The sequence below is a fragment of the Melanerpes formicivorus genome, unplaced genomic scaffold (assembly GCF_026170545.1).
Source record: "Melanerpes formicivorus ecotype bairdi unplaced genomic scaffold, bMelFor1.0.p_v2 SCAF_24, whole genome shotgun sequence".
In the NCBI taxonomy this organism is placed as follows: domain Eukaryota; kingdom Metazoa; phylum Chordata; class Aves; order Piciformes; family Picidae; genus Melanerpes; species Melanerpes formicivorus.
In genome coordinates, this window is record NW_027142376.1 from 9,642,949 (window position 1) to 9,665,356 (window position 22,408).

The window sequence follows — 22,408 nt, forward strand, 5'->3', positions numbered from 1 at the left end:
TGGAAAGAGCTGCCCATTGTTACAGTGGCAGCTCCAGACTGAAGGGAGTAAACTCCTCTCTTGCTGTGCTATGGCTGGTCAACAGAATAAAAAGCTGACTTGCCATCTTTCCAAGTGCTGGAGTTTAGGCTTAGTCACCATCTGCTCTCAGGTTTCCACAGCAGTTTTTGTTGTTGTGCTTCAGCAATGAAGTGCAGAGACAAGGTAGAACACTTCAACAGGCTGCTGAGAAGAGCTGGTGTGCAGGGGCACTGTAGTTGGGTTAGGAGCTCATTGTGGATAATGAATTAGCCCTCCCCTTCATCATCAATTTGTGCACAATCCAGGAGGGGGAAGGAGTGTGGATGCCTTCTAATTATTTTGCCATATTCCAAAAATTGCTTTTGGCAAGACATAATCAGGAATTAATAAACCTGAATGAAACTTGAAAGCAGCAGTGAAAAGTGCCTGATGCAGAGGTGGGAAGTACTGGCCTGCTGCCATCCCGACTGCTGTGCACTCTCCAAGCATAGGGGCTGTGCAGAGAGGAGACCCCACTGCAGTGGAGAGCTGTGGGGAGATGAAGGGCTCACCTCTCACAACATGCTGACAGAAAATGACTTCTGTTAGCAGAGCAGCAGTGTGGAGCTGGATAGAAGCTCAGAAAGCAGGGCTGGGAATGTGACTGACAGGTGGCACAGTGGAGAAGAAAGACACTGCAGCTCTGCTCTCTTGGGAAGAGTCATGGGAAAGAGAGCAGCAGATGCATGGCCTGAGGAGAGCTCTAGCCAAGGTAGGAATGTGCCCTCTGGTTTTACAGAGTGGTGAGCATCTCCTGTGTAAACAGCTCATGGTGCTTGTTGGACAGACTCTGGAGTCCTGAGGGTCCTTGGCACCAGGGCTGGAAATGGCTGGCCAAGAGAGATGGTGATGTAGTGGATGTGCTGTTCCTCTCTTGTGGACAAAAGGCCTGCTACAGCTGATGGGCAGATCTGTGGCTGAATCAAGGCTGAGTGCTCTGGGCTGTGCAACATAGGTGGCAAAGCACATCTGAGTATTGCAGGGGTACAGACACCAAGCTGTGGCTCAGCTGCTCCTGTGTGACTTGGCAGGGCTCTTACACAGACCTCTGTGTGACAGGTCCTGTTGTCCTTGCAGATAGGAAGTGTGGACTTCATGGGAGTGGGAGAGAGGCAGCTTGCATACAGTCAAAAATGTGAGCAGCAGAATGGAAGCAGAAGAGATGATGGCTGTGATGCCCTCATAGTGCTGTTATCCTTTTCAGCTGCTCCCTCTTTTTTCTCCCTGGCAATCCATATTTCTTTCTGTCCATAGTTGGGACAAACAGTTCACTCACTAGCTCATCTCTGGGAGGGGAATCTCATATTCTCCATGCTCAGAAATGGGATTTTTTTGTCCAGCCCATCAGTACCAGCATTCACAACCCTTCCAATGAGTCTGGCACATACAGATTCTATAGCAGTTATTGCCAGGGTGCTGCAAGGGCCAGATACTCCCTAAGGGAGTATCTCTCAAGAGAGCTTCCCAGGGCAGCAGGGCAGGACTCACCAGATAGGGCCCATCCCACTATTCCAGTGAGGACCAAAGCAGCCCCAGTCCTGGGCATTGCTCACCTCCCTGGGGACAGGGGTGGAATGTGGACCCAGTCCAGTGGGACCCATGGCAGGGCAGGGCCACAACAACCCCATGCAGTGCTACAGGCTGGGGTCAGGGTGGCTGGAGAGCAGCCAGGTAGAGAGGGACCTGGGGGTACTGGTTGACAGTAGGCTGAACATGAGCCAGCAGTGTGCCCAGGTGGCCAAGAAGGCCAATGGCATCCTGGCCTGCATCAGGAACAGTGTGACCAGCAGGAGCAGGGAAGTCATTGTGCCCCTGTACACTGCACTGGTTAGGCCACACCTCGAGTCCTGTGTCCAGTTCTGTGCCACTCAGCTTAGGAAAGATATTGAGTTGCTGGAATGTGTCCAGAGAAGGACAACAAAGCTGGGGAGGGGTTTGGAGCACAGCCCTGTGAGGAGAGACTGAGGGAGCTGGGGTTGCTTAGCCTGGAGAAGAGGAGGCTCACAGGAGACCTTATTACTTTCTACAACTACCTGAAGGGAGGTTGTAGCCAGGTGGGGGTTGGTGTCTTCTCCCAGGCAACCAGCACCAGAACAAGAGGACACAGTCTCAAGCTGCACCAAGTGAGGTTTAGGCTGGATGTTAGGAAGAAATTCTTCACAGAAAGCGTGATTGGCCATTGGAATGTGCTGCCCAAGGAGGTGGTGGAGTCACCATCACTGGAAGTGTTTAAAAAGAGACTGGATGAGGCCCTTAGTGCCATGGTTTAGTTGATTAGATGGTGTTGGATGATAGCTTGGACTGGATGATCTCAAAGGTCTTTTCCAACCTGGTTAATTCTGTATTCTGTGTTCAGACTGGCCCTGCTGCAACACTGATGGGACAGGGTCTGATTGTTCTAGAGGTGCTGGGCAGTGAACAGGGTAAACAGAGGCCTGGGGTGGCTAGGTAAAGCCAGTCAGGTCTGCTGGTACCCTCAGGGCCTGTTTGTTACGGTGGCTGGCCTTCAAGGACCTGGAAAGACTTCAACAGCTGCTTGGTGTGTGGCTCCAGTCTGTTGTAGACCAAATAACAGGCTCTTTTTTGGCTAATGATGGCCCTCGAGGGGCATCTGAGGGTAACAGATGATGTAGGCTTCCCCAGGAAGCCAGTGCAAGTCTTTTGACAGGAGCTGTTGGACCCATTTCTTCTCACTGATGAGTTTGCTGTGGGAAATAAACGCTGTGGTTGGGTAGGACTCAGTGAATAGGATCAATAGCATCCAGGCTGCTGTGTGCTGTGGGGTACCTTTTGGTGGGAAGCCTTCCTGGGGAACAACTCTTTCTGGAGCTCAGCCAATTTGCTGCTGCCCAGGCAGGGGATGGTAACTCTCTTCCTAATTGCCTTCAGCAATACAGCAGATGTGCAAGGAAAGGTTGTTAATAAAATGATAAACTGTGTCATTAATGACAGCGTGGGTACTCTGGGCTGTTGTTTGGGGAGGAAAATAAAATAAAGCTGGAAAAGAAGAGTCATTAGATTGGGGTGAAAGAAAGTACAGAAGAGAAAAAAACTGGAAGGCCATCTGAAGGGGCAGAGGTAAGGTTTGTGCAGAGGCAGGACACTAAGGAGAAGATAAAGAAGGAGCCTGGGAAGGACAAACCAGTGAGTGGCAGACAGCACTCCACAGGCAGGGGCCAGCATTGCACAAGCATTATGTTTACAATTGCACACAAGGGCTTGGTGGATCAATTTGCCAGAGCAAAGCAATCCATGTTACATGCAGACTTTAACAGTCCCTTTTGTTAAAGCTGGCCACAAATGATGTTGGAATTTGCAACACCACTTTTTACACTTTTGCTATGAGACTTTAGCAAAGCCATTCCTTTGCTGTTCAGGCCTTAAGCAGCAGTAATATTATGTCCCCTCCTCCAAAAGACAAGTCAGGACATGGAAAATATTTTACTTCAGATTTCCTTTGAAATCTTCAAGGTTCAGTCGAACCTGCAGTATTCCCAATTGTTTGCTTTTGCACCTCAGTTGATTTCAGTGCATTGATGATAATGTGCAACTGAGGTGGCTCAGTGGTAATTCAGGCTCTGGGTTCTGCTCCATTAAAGCATCTGCAACCTGCAAATTGTGCATCCTATGTGTCAGAACCACATTTAATGTTCATAGTTACATCCCTGTGAAAGAGTTGACATTGCAAGTACCTGGAAAAGGAGCTTGGAATTTAAAAGCTAACTCTTTCTTAAGGCGAGGGGCTTGGACTAGATGACCTTCAGAGGTCCCTTCCAACCCAAACCATTCTATGATTACCCTATTTCTATGATTCTATGATTCTGATTCTTCCACAGGCTTCCTGCCTGGAGCATCAGACTTGCTCTGGGGCATGGATGTGCACATGTGCCTGTGCTCATGCCCTTCCCCTTTGCTCAGGAATCGGTACCTCCACCACCGGTTTTGCATTAGCAAGGTGCTATACAAATGCTTTTAGCAGCTGCTTGAATGTCTTCTTCATGTACAACACTTCAGGCACATCAGGGTAGACTCTTGGAAATATTTTTTTGTTCACTTGCAGAAAAAAATACAGGAGGAAGTCCTTCAGAAGGGGCACACTAGGAGATAACCCCTTCTGCTTAAAACTTGGGCATGAATCACAGTGCCCTCCAAGTTCTCATTATGTTCAGCCTCTGTCTTCAGCAAAGATGCAGAAAAACATCAGCTCAGCAGTGTTAGCCACAGCACAAAGAGAATCTGAGGATTTTATTTGTGATGCAAAATGTCTGCAAGAGAACAAGAGGATACAGTCCCAAGCTGCACCAGGGGAAGTTTAGGCTTGAGGTGAGGAGAAAGTTCTTCTCAGAAAGAGTTGTTGGTCATTGGAATGTGCTGCCCAGGGAGGTGGTGGAGTCACCATCCCTGGAGGTGTTCAAAAATGGATTGGACATGGCACTTGAAGCCATGGTTTACTTAGTCATGAGGTGTTGGGTGGTTGGACTTGATGATCTCTGAGGTCTTTTCCAATTTTATTGATTCTGAAACATCAGAGCCCCTCCCTCTGGACAAAAGACAGAAGCATGATAATCTTTCTTTCTTATGTTCTTCTTTTAAACTTGTGTATGAACTGAACTCAGGGAGGATGAAAGCACTTTGGGGAAAACCTTAAGCAGCAGGAGGTAAGAAATTTCATGCTGAATCAGACCAGTGCTTCCTCTCCTTCTGCCACCTTTGTGAATGGTGGCATTGCCTCAGTGGGCAGGAGATGACTGTGGAATAACCCCTGCATGGGACAAAATGCTTCCTAATCTTGTCAGATGGGATGGGGACTTGCTGTGCTGCGTGAGAAGCTACATGCCTAATCATCTGGATTTTAGAATAGCCATAAGGATTGAAAGGTGCAGGAGTTGATCTGCTGGAGGGCAGAGAGGCTCTTCAGAGGGACCTCGACAGGCTGGACAGATGGGCAGAGTCCAATGGCATGAGATTGAACACATCCAAGTGCCAGGTTCTGCACATTGGCCACAACAACCCCATGCAGAGCTACAGGCTGGGGTCAGAGTGGCTGGAGAGCAGCCAGGCAGAGAGGGACCTAGGGGTGCTGGTTGATGGTGGGCTGAACATGAGCCTGCAGTGTGCCCAGGCAGCCAAGAGGGCCAATGGCATCCTGGCCTGCATCAGGAACAGTGTGGCCAGCAGGAGCAGGGAGGTCATTCTGCCCCTGTACACTGCACTGGTTAGGCCACACCTCGAGTACTGTGTCCAGTTCTGGGCCCCTCAGTTTAGGAAGGAGGTTGACTTGCTGGAACGAGTCCAGAGAAGAGCAACAAAGTTGGTGAAGGAGTTTGGAACACAAGCCCTATGAGGAGAGGCTGAGGGAGCTGGGATTGCTCAGCCTGGAGAAGAGGAGACTCAGGGGTGACCTTATCACTCTCTACAACTACCTGAAGGGAGGTTGTAGACAGGTGGATGATGGTCTCTTCTCCCAGGCAGCCAGTACCTGAACAAGAGGACACAGTCTCAGGCTGCTCCAGGGGAGGTTCAGGTTGGATGTTAGGAAGAAGTTCTATACAGAAAGAGTGATTGCCCATTGGAATGGGCTGCCCAAGGAGGTGGTGGAGTCACCATCATTGGAGGTGTTCAGGAGGAGACTTGATGCGGTGCTTGGTGCCATGGGTTAGCTGTTTGGGTGGGTTGGATTGGTTGATGGGTTGGACACGATGATCTTGAAGGTCTCTTCCAACCTGGTTTGGTTTATTCTAAATAAAGGTTTATTCTAAATAAAAGGTGGGGGCTTCTGGATCCCCTGTCTTGTCTTGGGATTTGTTGTGACTGATCCCCAGTGAATTCTGCAGAGCACCCTTGTAGTCTGGCAGGACAAGAATCTCCCTGGTTAGGGTTACCTTATTGTGGTTTCACTCAGCATATTTTTATTTTCTGTTTGAACTTCCATGGTTCAGACCTGTTGGAAACACTCCTCCTGTTGCTATGGGAGCAGCAACAGCACCAAAGAAAAGGGTCTGCCTCCTGCTTTGCATGTTGCCAGTTACAGTCGCTGCAAAGGACACACTATGTGCATCCCTCTGTGCAAGCTGCTTTTAGTGTTTATTTTCATCACCCCCAAAGGCCTTCTACCCTTGCCACTGTGGTGAGTCTTTCTCTTAGCACTAGTCATAACAGCTGGTGGAGTGTTTCAGGCATCTCTGTCCATAGCTGACACCCTCCCTCCCTGCCCCAGCTCACGTGTGACAATGCCTGATGTATACCTGCACTCTGAGGGGAATTCTCTGCATCTCTTCTGCAAATCCAGGGCATATCCCAAGCTAGACTTGCCTGTGATAGTTCTGTTCAGCAGTTAATCTCACCAAGTAATGCTTTGCAGAAACAGATCTGGTGTCTCAAGCTGTGCAGGGGGAAGTTTAGGCTTGATCTTAGGAAGAAGTTCTTCACAGAGATTGCCCACTGGAATGGGCTGCCCAGGGAGGTGGTGTGGTCCATGTCCCCGGAGGACTGGATGAGGCACTTAGTGCCATGGTCTAATTGATTAGATAGGGCTGGGTGATCAGTTGGACTTGATCTTGGAGGTCTCTTCCAACCTGATTGATTCTGTGATTCTGCAACAACAACTGAAGTTGAAGTTAACAGAACTAAATCTGATGTTTTAAGAGAGAAAGGAAAATCTGTCCTCTCATCAGTCTTGAATTGCTCTTATAATTCCTGGTAATGCATTGAGCTGTGAGCTCCTGAAGCTGTTCATTTGGCTGAAATCTACTCTCTCTGACCTGTTCCAGTGACCAGCAGACTCTTCAAGGAGCGAGAGGTGAAGAGCAGAGGCAGCTGTGTGTAATGAGCACATTGCAGGTGAACACACTGATGCTATACATAACATGGGGCTGAAAAGCAGGCTGTGGCTGCTTCTGGGTCAGCTATTGAAAGGAGCAGAAAGGCAGATGTCATTGTGACTGGTCTGTGAATGGGCACAGACCAATGCTCATTTAGTGTGAATTTAGTTCTGATTCTTTAATTGCTTTGTAGTTGTTTTCTTCTCCACGCTTATCCCAAGCTGCTTTGCAGGGAACCTCAGAGGCTTTCTAGCTTTGCCTGTGAAAGAGAGAAAGGTGACAGGATGTTCTTCCATCTCCTCCATCATTGAAGCCAACTCTTCTCCTTTTCAGAGTACCATCTACAAGGCCTCTCTTTGCTTGTGCTGGACATCACAGCTGGCCTTGTACTGCATAGGGTAAGAAGATGGAAGCAATGGTTCCCAAGAGCATTATTGCTAAAGAAAGAAGGCTTTATTGAACACCACGACTACAAGAGAGTTGCACTAGAGGTAAATTTGGCCTAGGAAAGCTGCTTCTGACAAGAAAAATAAAAAATAATGAGAGCTTGTAGGAACAAGTCAGGGAAGTTAATACTTTTCTGTAGTGGAATGTTAAAAACAATCTTACCAAGAAAACAGCTTATTCAGCAGCTACATGAAGGTGTCCCCTTGCTCTGTTACACAGTGCAGTGCAATTAGGAGTTTAGCTTTGCAGCTGAAGATACTGAACTTGTGCTCTTCCTCTCTGTCTTGCTTAGAGGGTATGTGTAAGAGTTTTCTCTTGTGACCTTTACCTGACAGGGAACAGGCTTTACTGTGCCTTTACATGAAGATAGCAACATATTTAAGGGCTCTGACTGTACTTTTATTGGTAAGTTTCCATTTGGTACAATACCTGCTTAGTCATTAAAAAACAAACAAACAAAAGACAAAACAACAACAACAACAACCACCAAAACCCCAAACTTAAACCAACCAATCAAACAAAGCCATCTGTAGGATACAGTGAATATGGGATATTAAATATCCTCTGTGATACCAGGTGCTGTAAGTGTTGCCAGTGGTACTTGGCAAGGAAACAGCTCTGACCCTGGCAGTAGAGACTTTTTGTCAGTGAAACACTGAGATAGCTTCCTGCTGTGTGTGATGCTTCAGCACGAATGGAGCTGGGTACTTTTAGTCAAAGCAGCATTTCTAACAAATGATGCTTTTCCTCCCTCAGCCAATTGTTGGGAGAAAGCAGCAGACTCTTAGTGTTAAACAAGCTGTAGAGTTTTCTCTACAGAGGGAAGCAGCATGAGGCTGGCATCACCAACTGCTGATCAACAGGGTGACAGAAATGTGCCTGCTATGCAGTAGCTGCAGGTCTGCCAAGAAGCAGCCACCATGGCACAAGGCTGAGCACGGTTCTGAGCCAGTGTGGCCAGAGTGTTGCATGGAGTGTAACCTTTACCCCTCCTTAACTCATGGATGAACAAAGCCCAGTTAGACTAAATCTGTATTTGTAAGTGAAATGTCATGCTTCATTCAGAAAATAGGCTGCAGTGGGCCAGTTCATGTCAGCTTTGGTGATGACCTTTTCTCATTCTCCCCTTTGCTCAGGGGGCAGTGGAGTGGGCACAGAAAACGTGGGCTGCCAAACACAGAAGAAGCTGCTAAGAGAGGAATTATGCTTCTGCTAGCATGTCCTTGCCAGCTTATCAGCAAAGTGTGTTAGATGTGGGCTGCTGTGATTCCTTCCAGCTCCACCACTGCTGTAAGGAAAATTTTATCCATATGCAGTGTCACTTTGAAACAAACTCTCTCTGTCCAGATGCTGTGACCTGTCTTCAGTTTTCCATATTCTTCATCCAGCTACTTCGTATTTTTAACTGTCTTTTAAATTCACCCACATTAAATGCAGATATAACAGAAACATTGCAAACAGCTCCCTTCTATGTACTGGGATGTGGGCTACACCACCCTGCCTCATGCCTGTCCACAGTGCTGCCAGGTGCCACCACAGCAGTGTTTTTATTGCCTTCTTCGTTGAATGCTTTGGTGTCACTAGGCAGGGCTGGCTTTGTGGGACTGCACAACATGGGTGCATACACTAGAGAAGGGTAACCACAGCATCCATGCCAAAAGGGCTTGGGGTCCCCTTAGCACAGCTGAAGCTATCTCCTGTACCTCAGAATCTTCAGCCTTTCTCACTCTATTTGATTACCTTCATTTTAAAATAATTGTCTTCAGTACAGGAACCTTTCCTGAGGAATAAAAGGATATCTCTGCCTTTGTCACATTCTTTCACTTGACAACACTCTCCAGAGATGTCAGATAGCTCAGCAGGTGGCACTGAAGATAACACAATCTTGCCAAGCCAGTGGCATCAATTTCTGCATCAGTTGTTGCTTGTGATTGTCTTGCTTGGGCTAAGTCCTGTCTCCTGAGAGCTGCTGGGCACTCCTCAGGCTCTGCACAGCCATGTGATGGAGCAGTGATGGTGACTGTGACACAGCAGTGGCAGGCAGCAGGAGATGACATCGCTTTGAGCTCTGCTAGAAAGCACAACGCCTGCCCTCAGGCTAACGTGTGCCTTCTCTGCCACAGTGCTCTGTACCACATGCTGCTGACAGCAATGCAGCCAGCTCTGTGTTTTCTGCTAGGGGACCCTGGAGTGACTAAGGGTTGAAGCCAGGAGCGCCCAGAGTAAGGGTTCAGATCCTGCCACACATCCCTGGATCACCTTGCTGATGTGTAAAACCAGTGGGGCCTGAAACTCTAGCTGTATCCCCAGTCACTCTGGGTTTGTTGGTTTGGTTTTTCACAAGTCCTGTATAATTTCTGTTTTCTCTGCTATGCTCAGTAGCTCTGAGTCCTCTAAAGGCCATGATGTGCTGGCAGAGGCTCTTGGGAACTGTTGGTTAAAATTCTGCTGCCAACTTGATGAGTTTTAAGATAATTTCCTGGACTGGGAGACCAACTCCTCTCAGAACACTATCAAAGCTGCCAATGTGTATCTATTGTGCCTATCTATGACACACACAAGACCACATACAGAACTAGGAATAGCATCACTGCTGACAAGAACAGAAGCACTCAGTCTCTGTGCCACCTACTCACCACGACTGTTGTACACACAGAGTCATAACTCTAAAGCTCAGGAGAACAAATCTGGCTTTGGGGGATAATAAATTCATTAAGAAGAAATTCATGGGAGGAAATGGAAAGGTGAAATTGATCCTGTATCATCACAGAGATGAGTTTCAGAGAAGCATATGCGATTTCTAATCCTGGAAACACCCTGAAAGAATTCAGTTTTCAGAAGGCAGAGGATTTGAACCTCAGCCTTTGTTTTCATACCTTAAAACAAAGGGGTCCCACGGTGATCTCTTTGTGGAGAGCAAGTGTTTAGTCTCTAATGTGATTATCCAGGCCTTTTGCCAGCAGCTTGCCCATGAAGTTCCTCACCAAAACCTGGTACAAGTCTGGCAGAAAAGCCAGGAGCGTTCTCACCTTTCACAGCCTTAAGCAATCTCGGCTGTGTAGTCCTCTGCAGGCCAGGCAGTCATTTGCTCAGGAGTTATACCCCTACAGCTTCGGACATTACTACTCGAGTGTGTGTGAGCTTTGGCAAAAGCAGCACCGGCACTGCAATGCTACTGGCGGTTGGAGCAGGAACATCATCTCTCCTCTCCCGGTGCACTGAAGACGTTCTGATGCCACCCGCAGGAGCATGCAGGTACCTTCAGCAGCTCTCTCGTTTACAGCAGCTCTCTCATTTACAGCAGCTCTCTGCCCGGCGTTGCAGTTTTGCCTCAGCAATGCTAGCAGGAGGCTAGCAGGAGGCTGGCAGGAGGTACTAGAGGGCACCTCGCTGCATGGGCACATAGCTACAGGGTGACATTCGAGGCCCTTATTGTACCTGTGCCTCACAATGGGAAGCATGATCTGAGTGCTGGATCCTTAGCAGCAGTCTCACACAGAACCCACCAGTACACAGCTGAGTGCTGATGGCAGTTGGATCCTGTTCCTTCTTCTCACAGTGCCACGTGGCAGCTTACCCAAGTGGTCAGCTCCTGTCTACAGCTAGACCACAAATACCTTTTGTGAGAATCTTGCCAAAGCCACAGATATGTGAGGGCTCCCTCATTCCTGCAGGGAATTCTGGGTTTCCTGCTGTTTCCTGGAGATCCCAGTTGAACATCCACCCTCCTGCTGTGCAGAGTGGCCATGTCCTGCTAGCAGGACACAGTTCCAGCCTGTGGGCACAGCTCCCAACCGTGACAGAGCAAATCAGGTTTCCAGTGCATGTTTCTAATATGTGGCAGTGTGATGTCACAGTCTCTAATTAGAGGGCTGGGGCTTCTTGGCAGAAGATCTCAGCTGCACCCCAAGCAGTGGCTGTTATTATTTTTCCTTTGGAAGACTTGTAATGAATGTTTCTGGCTTGGGTGAGCAAACATGGTTGGTTGCCTGCTCTCTGTTTCACACCTCACAGTGCCCTAGAGCAGGAGTCCAGGATTTGCCACCTCAGCAAACACTGGACTTCAAATTCACAGTATCACAGTACATTAAAGGTTGGAAGGGACCTCCAGAGATCATTGAGTCCAACCCCCCTGCCAAAGCAGGATCGCCTAGGGCAGTCCACACAGGAATGCATCTAGACAGGTTTTGAAAGTCTCCAGAGAAGGAGATTCCACATCCTCTCTGGGCAGCCTGTTCCAGTACTCTGTCACTCTGTCATGTTGAAGTGAAATCTTCTGTGTTCAGGCTTGTACCTGTTATTCCTTGTCTTATTATTGCACACCACCGAAAAGAGCTTGGCCCCTTCCACTTGACACCTACCCCTCAGATATTGATAGATATTGATCAGATCCCCTCTCTCAGGTATTTATAGACATTGATCAGATCCCCTTTCAGTATTCTCTTTCAAGACTAAACAACCCCAGATCTCTCAATCTTTCTTCAGAGGGGAGGTGCTCAAGTCCCCTAATTGTCCTTATGGTTCTCTGTTGGATTCTCTCCAGCAGATCCCTGTCTCTCTTGAACTTGGGAGCCCAAAACTGGACACAGTATTCCAGGTGAGGTCTCACTACTGATCTGTTTCTGGTGTGTGCTCCTTGTCTTCCCTGGAAAGTTCACAACACTGAAGAGATTTCCTTTAAAAAAATGTTTGTGCCTGTATCTCGATGCTGGCTTACAGGAGGACAGGATGCAGCTGGAGTGTCTGTCTCCAAGTGGATATGCTTCAGGAGCTCTATCACTGTCAGCCTCAGAGGGCTTTGAGAATTTATCTTCACCACATCTTGTGAGGTGGGCTGGGGAAATCAGACTGTACAGAAGGGCAGCTATGGCCCAGAGGTGCTGTATCCCGTTAACATTTAGGCAGGTCTTTAACTGATGAGCACAAATCCAATGCTCTGTGTACGGTGAGGATTTCTGGGAAGCCGGCCGGGTTTTCACAAGAACACCCTTTGGCTAAGGTGAGAATTCCTGGGAAGCCAGCCAAGCTTTCACAAGAACACCCTTTGGTGTTGCCACAGCTGGTTGAAAACTGAGAGGCTGCCACGGGTGGGCAAAGTCAAACAACGAGTCTTGATATCTCAAGTCCGCGTGCTGTGCTTTGAGATGTCTTTCACGCGTAGCTGGGGCCATGCTGTCCCGTGTCCCTATCACAACATCCAGGGAGGCACCGTGAGATCGGTGCTAGCCATGATGCCAAGAGGAACAGCAGCCCCTTGCCAACTGTTCAGGCCAGCACTTCTGCTTCCCCTGACGCATTGGCACAGCCTGCGAGTGTTGCAAACCGAATGTAACCAAGCGCTTGACTTGGCAGTACTGCTCGGACTTCGCTAACCTCAGAGGCGAGAGCGGTGGGCTCCCGCCGGCCGAGTAAGGCCCCTTCTCTGCCGCGGCCCCCAGGGGGCGCTGCCGCGGCGGCTGGGCGCGGGGGCAGCGCCCGGCGCGTCAAGGCTCGTCCGCCTCCGCCTCCCGTCTCCTCCCCTCGGTGGCGGCGGTGCCGCGGGGCTCTGGTGCCGCTCCTCAGATGGGGCTCGTCCTGCCGCAGGAACAGCGCTGCCGCTCTCTTGCCCGCGGCTGACAGCGACCGGCGCGGCCCGAGCGGGCTGTCCGCCGCCGGCGGCTGGCAGGTAGGGGCAGGCGCGCACCTGCGGGGAACTTGGGGAAGGGACGGGGCGGGGGCGCAGGGCTTCGCCGCCGCCGGTGGTGCCGGTGAGAAGCTTTCCCCGGGCGCTGCTGGCCGGAGCGGAGCGCACGTGGAGTCGAACCACGTCCCTCCCTCAGGGCCACCCGGAGCTTCCCGTCGCGGTTCCTGTGGTCGCGGAGAGGGTGCCGGCCCCGCAGCTCGCTTGTGGAACTGTCGCGTCTCCTCGCCGGTTCTCCGCCTGCCTCGGGAAGCGGGGTGGCTTCGGGAGGACCTGGCGTGGACACGGCTTCACCTCTTAGCCAGAGGCGATGGGGTTGGCTTAGAGAGCCGTCAGTGTCCCGCCGTCTGCTCTGAGCTGTCGTACGAGCAGCCGGAGCACAGGTCTGTTCTTTGTGAAACTGTTTTATCTCAGTTAAGGTTTTTCCTGTACACTACCAGAGTGCCGATGAGATTAGTTTCTGCGGTTGGCAGGTTAAACGCAGGACAGGTACCTTATGCCCTTAAAGCTAAAGTTACGGTCTTGCCGAGTTCCTATAATCTGACATTCCCGTAACTCAAAAATAAACCTTTTCATTAAAAGAGAGAAAATCGGATCGAATCCTTGCAGCTTGTGATTGATTAGAGCTCCCTCGTGGAAAGCAGCGGGGAGTTTTCCCGATGGAGACCTGTGAAATCGTGCTGAGGTTCGTTACACAACGAGTCCTGGATGTGCAGCAGGGCTCAGTTAGGTAACTTTGCACCAGGGGCTCGCTCTCACTGGCCCAGATGAAGGACTCAAAGATTAGTTTCGGGAGCTCCTCTTTAAGGAGTCAGTCCTCTCCACTTGGGATGTCCAAGGGAGCAGTGGACTGCTTTACCTGCCTTAAAAAAATCACTCTGTTGCTTAAACAGAGAAACGGGTGGCGGTGATAGTGACGGGAATTTAGGAATGCTCCTCGATGGCAGTGCCAGGTAAAGTCAACTTTTTTCATCCTGAATGCATTTTATTCCTTGCTGTCTGTGTTGCAGCTGAGCATCAGAAGCCCTAATCAAGAGCTAGGGACCCAGCTGTAATAAAAGATGTGTAAGCATGCATGCAATCATAGTCTCTCCACTAAGTAGCATGCTTTCTGCTGTGATGATGCAGAAATGTTACAGAAAACAGAGCCCTGCTCCCAGAAAAGCTTGCAGGTAGCAGTTTCCACACATGTGAGCTGACTGTTCAGTTCTTGCTGCTCTGTTTTTGTTTGGGGTTTTTGTTTGTTTTGTGTTTTTCTGACAGTAAGCAGATTACAGGCTCTAGTGAGTTGCTTGTGGAACTTTTCTTGCTGCTGCAACTGCAAACCCTGTTGTCAAACTGCCACACCCCCACCCCCCCCCCCGCCTTTTTATTTAAGGTGTCTAAGTAGAATAAATTGGAAATCTTCTTACACTTCAAACAGCAGCAGACTTGGGGAGGGTGGAATGAACATAGCCCAGCACTTTTTCTTTGTGCTGTAACTACTTTGAGGTGAGAAAACTCCTTTGGGCTGGCATTTTTCAAGTTCATTCTTGGGTCCTTGTAATTTCAAGTGGCAAAAGTCAGATAAGTTTAGCTCTTTGAGTGAGAAAAAGGCACTGTCTTGGGGTCTGTGAGGTTCAGTGCACATTGCTAGAAAGTTTCAGGAAATGTTGTTAACATTCACAGAGAGATTCTTACACCTGAAGAGCATTACCAGTTCCTGTAGCTCAGTGTCTGTTGTGCTGAGCTGTCCACTTCCTAATCTTTGGGGAGAGGTTTTTCTGAAATGGGGTGCCTGAGGGTACCCCAGTCTGAAATACTTAAGTGAGGTGAATCATGGTGAGCTAACTGTACTGGTAAGATTGGATGTTTGTACCTTGGACAGAAAAACTACCTTCTGAGCAGCATGCCAAAGCTTAGAGCTCTCCATATGCAGAGAAGTTGATGGAGTGTGTGTCATGGTTTTATGTGCTCAGCACTGGTTTACAGAAGATGTTTATACAGCAGCTGCCATCGATGTGTCATTATTGCTGATCTGTCTTTATAGGGATGGGATAGGAAAGTACTGTGGATGTGGAAAGACCAAGTGCTTTGCCGAGTCACTCTGGAAGTAAGAGCAAGAAGTGGAAGCCAGCTGGAAAAAGGTCTAGATTGGCCATCCTGCCTGGATTGCCTGCCAGAGATTGCTTGAATTGTGCTGTGGAATAAAGATATTTCTAGATATTGCATCCAATGGTTGGCTGACTGTTCAATGGTTAAAAAGTATTTTTCTGTTGTACAACTTTCTATGTCTTTTCATGCAGGTGTTATTTGGTAGGCACTGACATTTCATTATGCTATCACAGCTTCCCTTTCCCTAGGTTTGTTGTTGTAATCTTTCTAAATCATCCAGTAGACTCTGTGGAGAAAGAGCACTCTGCTAATGGACTGTTGGAGTGGGGAATTTGAATGTGAGATAGCCAGTGGTCAGCATTATGGTTCCCAGCGCAGCCATTAGTCAGCAGCACTTCACGTAAACATCCAGGCTAAGATTCAATATCTGCTGTAGTTTGCTCCACCAGAAAGGTGACTTTAAGCCAGCAGGAAGCTCTAACTCAAGGTTGAAGAGCACGTACCTATGGAGAGCTGTTCTGGGGTTGCTCTGAAAACGGTAATTTTGGTGTTGAAGTGTTGAATTCCAGTTTTGCTCTTAAAAACGGTAATGTGCCATTTTAAAGTGTGGCTAAATAGTTTGTTTCTGACAAGAAGCCTGGCAGCATGACCTCTGTGTACACAGCAAGGCATGGTGTGCTAAAGAGGTCTGCTTGTCCAGCAGTGGGGACTGAGCTGTCCTTTCCTGGCTCAGTTGCACTGATGCCGTCTGCAGCTGCAAGAGGCATTTCTGCTGTGCCAGCTCAGGTGTGGGTAGCTGAAGACCCTCATGTTGTCTCCTGCTCATGAGATGATTGTTTCTTCCGTGTTTACTGCAAATTAACTGAAAGAGGTGGTGTTGATATGCTGGTTTTTGTCCTCTTAGGTTGCAAACACCGCAAGGCTGTGAAGCTGGGTTAGGAGCATGCTCATCTTCAGGCTAGTGTGCTGTCCATAAACATCTGAAAGCACAGAAAGTTGAAAGTGGCATTTGTGCCCTAGAAAAAGCTCACAGAGCCTAGGGCAGCTACCACATGCCCAGCTGTTCGAGTGAACAGGCTCAGAGCTCTGCTGAATCACAGCTGTGAGCATGCAGGACCCGTTATGTGGTACCTGTGATGTGTATCGGTGCCTGAAACCATCCCAGCTGCACGGAAACAAAACACTGTGAGCACCTTAATGTCGGGCTGGGAAGTCCGTCCAGGGTTGGTCCCATTCTCCCCGGTACTCGGATGCCGAGTGAACATTGCTGCAGGGCCCAATTCCCGTTGAATTCCTGAAACAAGCGGCTGTACGGAGGCTGTGCCCGAGGGCGCTGCCCCGGCAGCTCTGCTGGCGGCTCGCAGAGACGCTGGGGTTTGCCCGACGCTAACGTTTCTGTGGCAGCCCGTGATGCTGATCCGATAAGCGCTGAGCACAGCAGTCCCGGCCCCGCTGCCTGCCGCCAGCTTCGTTCGGTTCATCTCTCGGAGCCGTGGGAGAGCGGCCGGGTGGGAGCCTCGGGCGGGGTGTTCCCCTCCAGCTCCTCTCCTGTCGCCTCTCTACAGGGCGCGGCGCGGAGCCGCCAGGGGGCGCCCGCGGAGCGCGGCGTGCGGGCGGGGTCGCGCGCGGCTGCCGTGGGTCCCGGCGGGGAGCGGAGCGCGGCGCGGAGTGCGGCGCGGGCCGGGTTGGTGCCGCCGGGCCCCGCTGCAGCTGCGGGCAGCGAGGCGAGCTCGGGCTGCTCTGGCCCCTCTGGCTGAAGTCCTACGGCAGCACGGCCCTTCCATCGCAGGCCTGGCTGTGCGCAGGGGGCTCGTCTGGCTGGGAGCAGTTCCCACCCTTCACGAAGCTCATTGCTCCCCTCGCCCCGCCACCGGCACCTCGCCGTCTTTCTTAGGTATTTGGAAGATGCATCCCTGGAGGCATTCAAGGTCAGGCTCGAAGGGGCGCTGAGCAACCTGATCTCGTTGAGGATGTCCCTGCTCGTTGCAGGGAGTCAGAGTAGATAACATTTAAAGGTCCCTTTAACCTAGTACATTCTGTGAGTCTCACTGCTAACCTGTCCTACAGCCAGGTCTTCCCAAGCTGGAAGTGAAGGGAGTGCAAGAATCACCTCAGTATGCAGCGTCAAGAGGGTCCTTGGCTAGACTGTGTCTGGCTAAAGCAATTGTGCTTCCCAGATGCAGCTACCTGTGTTGACTTAAGTTTCTCATCTGTTTTCATTAGATGTGTGACTGACACAGCAGGAGTACCTACAGTGTTTGATGTGCTAATGAGTGTCACTGATGGATCAGCAGAGTCTCTAAATGGCTGTTATGGAGAGTTAGAGTAGTACTGAATAAGGTTTCTTTCAGTTGAACAGCAGACAAATGGAAAGCAGATGTGCCCCAAGAAGGAAAAGTTTTCTTGGTGTAAAGGATTGTGGGGGGGTTGAAACTACCTAAAACTACCACAAGGATGGTGAAGCTGTGTCTGCTGTGGCGTGACACCTCTGCAGTTAATCTGTGCTTTCCTAAGTCTGCTGCCTGCTGTGATTCCCTTCAGGGAGTTACTCACTGTGAACTGACCACTAAATGTTTTGTGGATTGTTGGTTGTCAGGCAGCAAGGCCAACACTCACTATACAGCTGGAGGGGGCAAGATGCCTCCTTACAGTGGCAAAAGCCAGTTTTTGGTTGCCTGTTTACTTCAGGGAGTTTCTCTTCTTGCATTATGTGTAGAGCCTTCAGGCAAGATTGTTTTTCTCTTGTAATGCTTGGCATGATGTGAAGTACTGGGGTTGTTGATGTCAGCTGCTACCTGAAGGATTCTGTCAATAAGCAGATGATGTCCATCACAGTTGTACACCTTTCCCTAGGAAAACATTTCTGCAGTATCTTGTGTGGATTGGTGGAACAGCAGGAAGCTTGATCTCCAAAATTCTGATTAATTTGTTTACCAAATCAAGTGACAAGCAGCAATAGCTGCTGTGATATTTTGTAGAGCAGGTATGCTCTTGGCCCAGGTAGAAGCACTTGTAGAAAAATTGCTGTTTGTGAAGAGATTTAGAGCTGTTTGTCTTCCATGAGCTATTTACTGCTTCAGCTGAGCTAACATCTATTAAACATTCAGAGTAAAATGCCCACAGGAGTCAGTTTAGGTAAACCTCTTTCTAGGCTAAAAATTGCTTTGCATAATGCAAGGGGGGAAAATACATGAAATTTTTCTGTTCCTCTCAGTCTTTTTTACATGTTGAGGTCAAAAATTATTGTTTTATTCTTTTTTAATGAGGGAGTAGGGAAGGAGGGATGAGAGCTCCTTTGCCAGCTGCATAAAGGGATAGTCAGAGCTTTAGTGTGTCAGGGCTGCTTTGATCGTGTCTCCCATTTTCTTTTGAGTTGAATATGTTATCAGGACTGCAAACTCTGACACTGGCATGGTCATAGCAGTCTGATCACCTGTAGAGCTTTGGCATTTTCCAGCTTGGCAGCGAGATGAATGTGTGGAAGAATATTGAAGGCAGTGACTGGAGTCACGGTGCAGTCCACAGCCTGTCCTTGAAATACTGTGAGTGGCTGTTAAAGCTGTGTCCCTGCAGCAGTGGGTGATGTTTGAGGGTTAGCATCCCCTCTGATTACTGTCTGAGAAGACAGTACAAAGCAGAACAGCTGCTTTGGGTTGGAGGTGAGAAAAAAGGTACTGCTGACCTGTATAGTTTGCTGAGCTGCAGGTCTGCAGTGTTAGGAGGGAGGACAGTGCAGATGAACACTGCCTATAGGTGTTAGCCTTGGTGGGGGACTGGAGGGATTCAGCTCTTAGGTGGGTGATGATGGGTGATGTTCTGGGCTGGGTGGTGGTTGGGAAGGGTCTGTGGTCTCCTAGCCTTATCCTAATACCATTGTGACTGTCTTAGAAGCTCAGCTTTACTCTGGTTAAGTGTTACCAGGTGTTTAAAACCCTAAAGTTTAAGAGCTGACTGTTAATGAGGGGGGGCATGAATTGGCACAGAGGACTGGTGCACATCAGGCTTGAGGGAGTATCATTACAGGATGGAACCAAAGCCACTGAAGTCAGAGAGCATGTTTGCCTTGGTCTCTAGTGTAATTTTGGTGAGAGTATACAAGGGTCCTAACAAGTTGGATATTGCTGTGCCATGTCTCAATGTTTTATTTTGTGTACTGCTGTAACTCTGAGCCTGGCTGAGCAAGTTTAAAGCCATTTACAAGCAGGCAGATCTAGGTAAGAAAGAACCATTTGGGGACTCTGGCTTGGGGTGATCCTGATAGCTCACGGAGTTTCCTCTCTGGGTACTGCACTGTGCTGGTACTTCTCTGGCAGTCACACTGCAGCTCACAGTTCAAAATGCAGATTTGATTTGATTTTCTACCAACTCTTCTCCTCCCTGACACTTGCCATCTGTCTTTCTTTATGAATTGTCAAGCTCAACTCTAGGAGCCATATTTTTTTCAGCTAAAAGTAAAAGCTTTTTCTCAGCAGGAACTGGTGTCACAGTATTGAGTGCTGTGCAGGAGTGGAGCTGCAGAGGGGTCTGTATTGTAAGCCATGCTTTCAAGTGGAAGCAACCTGGAAGCTTTTTTTCCTGACTATTTCTTAAAGTTTTCATTTCTGTCATTTTCATATGCCTATACATGAAATGTTTTCAAAGTTGACTTACAGCAAGAAGTGGTAAAACTTGTATCAAAAGAAAGAAAAACGTTGAGCTGGTTGTAAACCAGTCAGGAGCAGCTGAGCATCCTCAGTGAGAGCCTTGCAGTAAGGTGTTTGTTTCCATGATGAGTGTTTAGCCTTTGGGAGCACTTCCTATGATGTAGTGAATTAATTTCTATTTTAATTCATCTTTGTAGTTTCTGTCTTCTAAAATGTTTGTCCTTTCCCTCAGTGTTAACTCATAGGCTTGCTCTGAAATCTAGGTGTAACATTAGCCACATTCTGATGCAGAACATCACACAGTTAACAGTGACCTTTTCTGCCCCTGAGGTAAGACTCTGGCTGCAAACTGAGGACTTGAAGCTGCTCTCCATGTCAGGGATAATCTCTATGCTGTCCAGGGCAGTTTCCTCATTGAGTCACATTGGGGTTTTGATGTCATTAATATGCCTCCTGGTTTGCCACAGTATGAAACAGACTCTTGCAGCTCTTGGGGGACGGTGGAGCTGAGGAAGGAAAAGCTCAGGGTGTTGCTCTGGGGGGGTGTTGGACCGGGGGAGATCTGCTGATGTAGCAATGGTGAGATAAGAAACCAGAAAATGATTTCTGCAGTGATTCGTTTTCTCATCTCTGTCAGCCATAGAAACAGATCCAAGAGCCTGTTACTTCTGCTCTGTTACTGTGTCCACACTAAATTGGATAATAAAATGTGCAAGCAGGGCTCCCCTGAAGACCACGAGTCTGAGAAGTGTCAGACTTGTGGCTACACAGAAACGCAGGGTGGTGTGTGTATTTCCTCCCTGCTGTCTCCACGTCTGATTTCCTAAGTGTTTCTGCAGCCTTGTTCTCCACTCCTCATGCCTTGCTAATGACAGGAAAGTCATGCAGCCTGCCTCAGAGCCAGCACTGCCTTCACGGGACTCTGCCACACAGGGCTGTGGGGAGAAGTGCAGAGGAAAGCTCCATGTCTGTTGCCATCAAAGGCTTCATTGCAAAGCCAAATGTATTCAAGTCAGGTCTCCCTGAGGGTCTGCTGGGGTAAGGCAGTAACTCCTTGTTCCCTGTGGCATATGTGGCCACAGTGTCCCATTTTAGACTTTCCCTGACCTGATTCTGTCACCTGTCAAAAAAGGCTGGTTTGAAGTACATGGAGTCTGAAAAATGTTTTTTCCTGGCCTCTCTTCTACATCATTTAATGCTTCTTTATGTTAATAGGTGTGGGTGAAACACACACAGCATGCAGGCTGCAGCAATGGAGTCCATCTTATGGCTGGTGGTGTTTTTAAAAGAAAAAGCAGCTTTAGGAAGGGCTCTTTTACATTGTGAGAGTCTCAGTGACTGTTGTAGCCCTGCCAGATGCTGCTCCTGAATCAGAAAAGATGGCAGAGCTGTTCTAATGGCTAATTCTAAAGGCTAGAATACATGCAAGATGATTTTTGAATGATGGAGTAAGGCTCCCTTTCAGGTCATGGCTGCTTGTAGGAAGCTTCATCAGTGTTGTGTACCAGAGTGGATGTGCTGGTATCAGGAGCACCAGCAAAGCCTGCAAATTCTGTGGTTTCTCTTGTTTGGCAGAAGAGATGGGTGTGAAAGACCAGTTGATGCCCTTGCTGGCACTGTCAGATGGGTTCATGAATGTTGTTACCTGTCAAACACCAGAGGAACAGGCTCTTCTCAGTTGCACCCTGGGATAGGACAAGGGGCACTGGATATAAACTACAGCACAGGATGTTCCACCTCAACACGAGGAGGAACTTCACTGTGAGGGTCACAGAGCACTGGAGCAGGCTGCCCAGGGAGGTTGTGGAGTCTCCTTCTCTGGAGACTTTCAAGACCCATCTGGATGTGTTCCTGTGAGACCTGTGCTACATTCCATGGTCCTACTCTGGCAGGGGGGTTGGACTTGATGATGTTCAGAGGTCCCTTCCAACCCCTAACATCCTATGATCCTCGCATATGTGCTGTGTTTGAGTGGGATGCTCTGAATGCCCTCAGTGCTGGTATTGTGTCTCCTCTTATTCAAAGCACATCCAGATAATGATCACAGGATATTATGTGACTGATATAGTGATTGTTGTTACTAGTAGTCTGTTCCTGATCCTGCTGCATTGCATTGCCTCTAGGGTAGGAATGAGGAGGTCTGCTGCCCTTTCACACAGTGACAGTACACGCTTCCTTGGTGTGTTCATGCCTGACTTGCCCTTTTTTGTTGACACTGCTCTGCTCTGAAGCTCTGCTTTCAGGCATCTTGGATACAAGTTGGATGTGTGAAGTGAAGGGATTGAAAATGGGGATCTGAAAATACTGGTGTAAATACTTCCAGGGTTAGAGTGGAGGGGATTTCCCGGGAAGTCCCTGGTTTTCTCTCTGTTGCCCTCCACAGGAGGTGCCAGCGTGCCTCTGAAGTGCTGCTCTGGTGGCTGTCCCAGCAAGAATGACTGCATGGTCAGCATCCCTGCTGGTCTGTCTGTGAATGCCTTCTCAGTTCAGCTTCAGCCACCTCACAGTCGCCCCCGCAAGTCCTTCTGATGAGTTAACTTAATGCCCTTACTGGATGCCATTCTGAAGTTAAAAGGCTGGTGCATGAAGGCTCCAACACAGAACCTTTGATGGGCCTGTTTGTGGGGTAGCCCAGTCCTTTAGACAAGTTGCTGGATTGCTCT

At 49.0% G+C, this 22,408-nt stretch overlaps 1 protein-coding gene across 1 annotated transcript in view; it reads left to right on the forward strand.

Moving 5' to 3' along the window:
- The first annotated feature begins 12,804 nt into the window (after positions 1-12,804).
- CPNE4 (copine 4) overlaps positions 12,805-22,408 on the forward strand; it is a 159,138-nt gene continuing 149,534 nt past the window's right edge. Inside the window, exon 1 of the mRNA XM_068152864.1 lies at positions 12,805-12,993. The gene's annotated coding sequence lies outside the window, so the exon portion shown is untranslated. The remainder of the gene's footprint in view (positions 12,994-22,408) is intronic.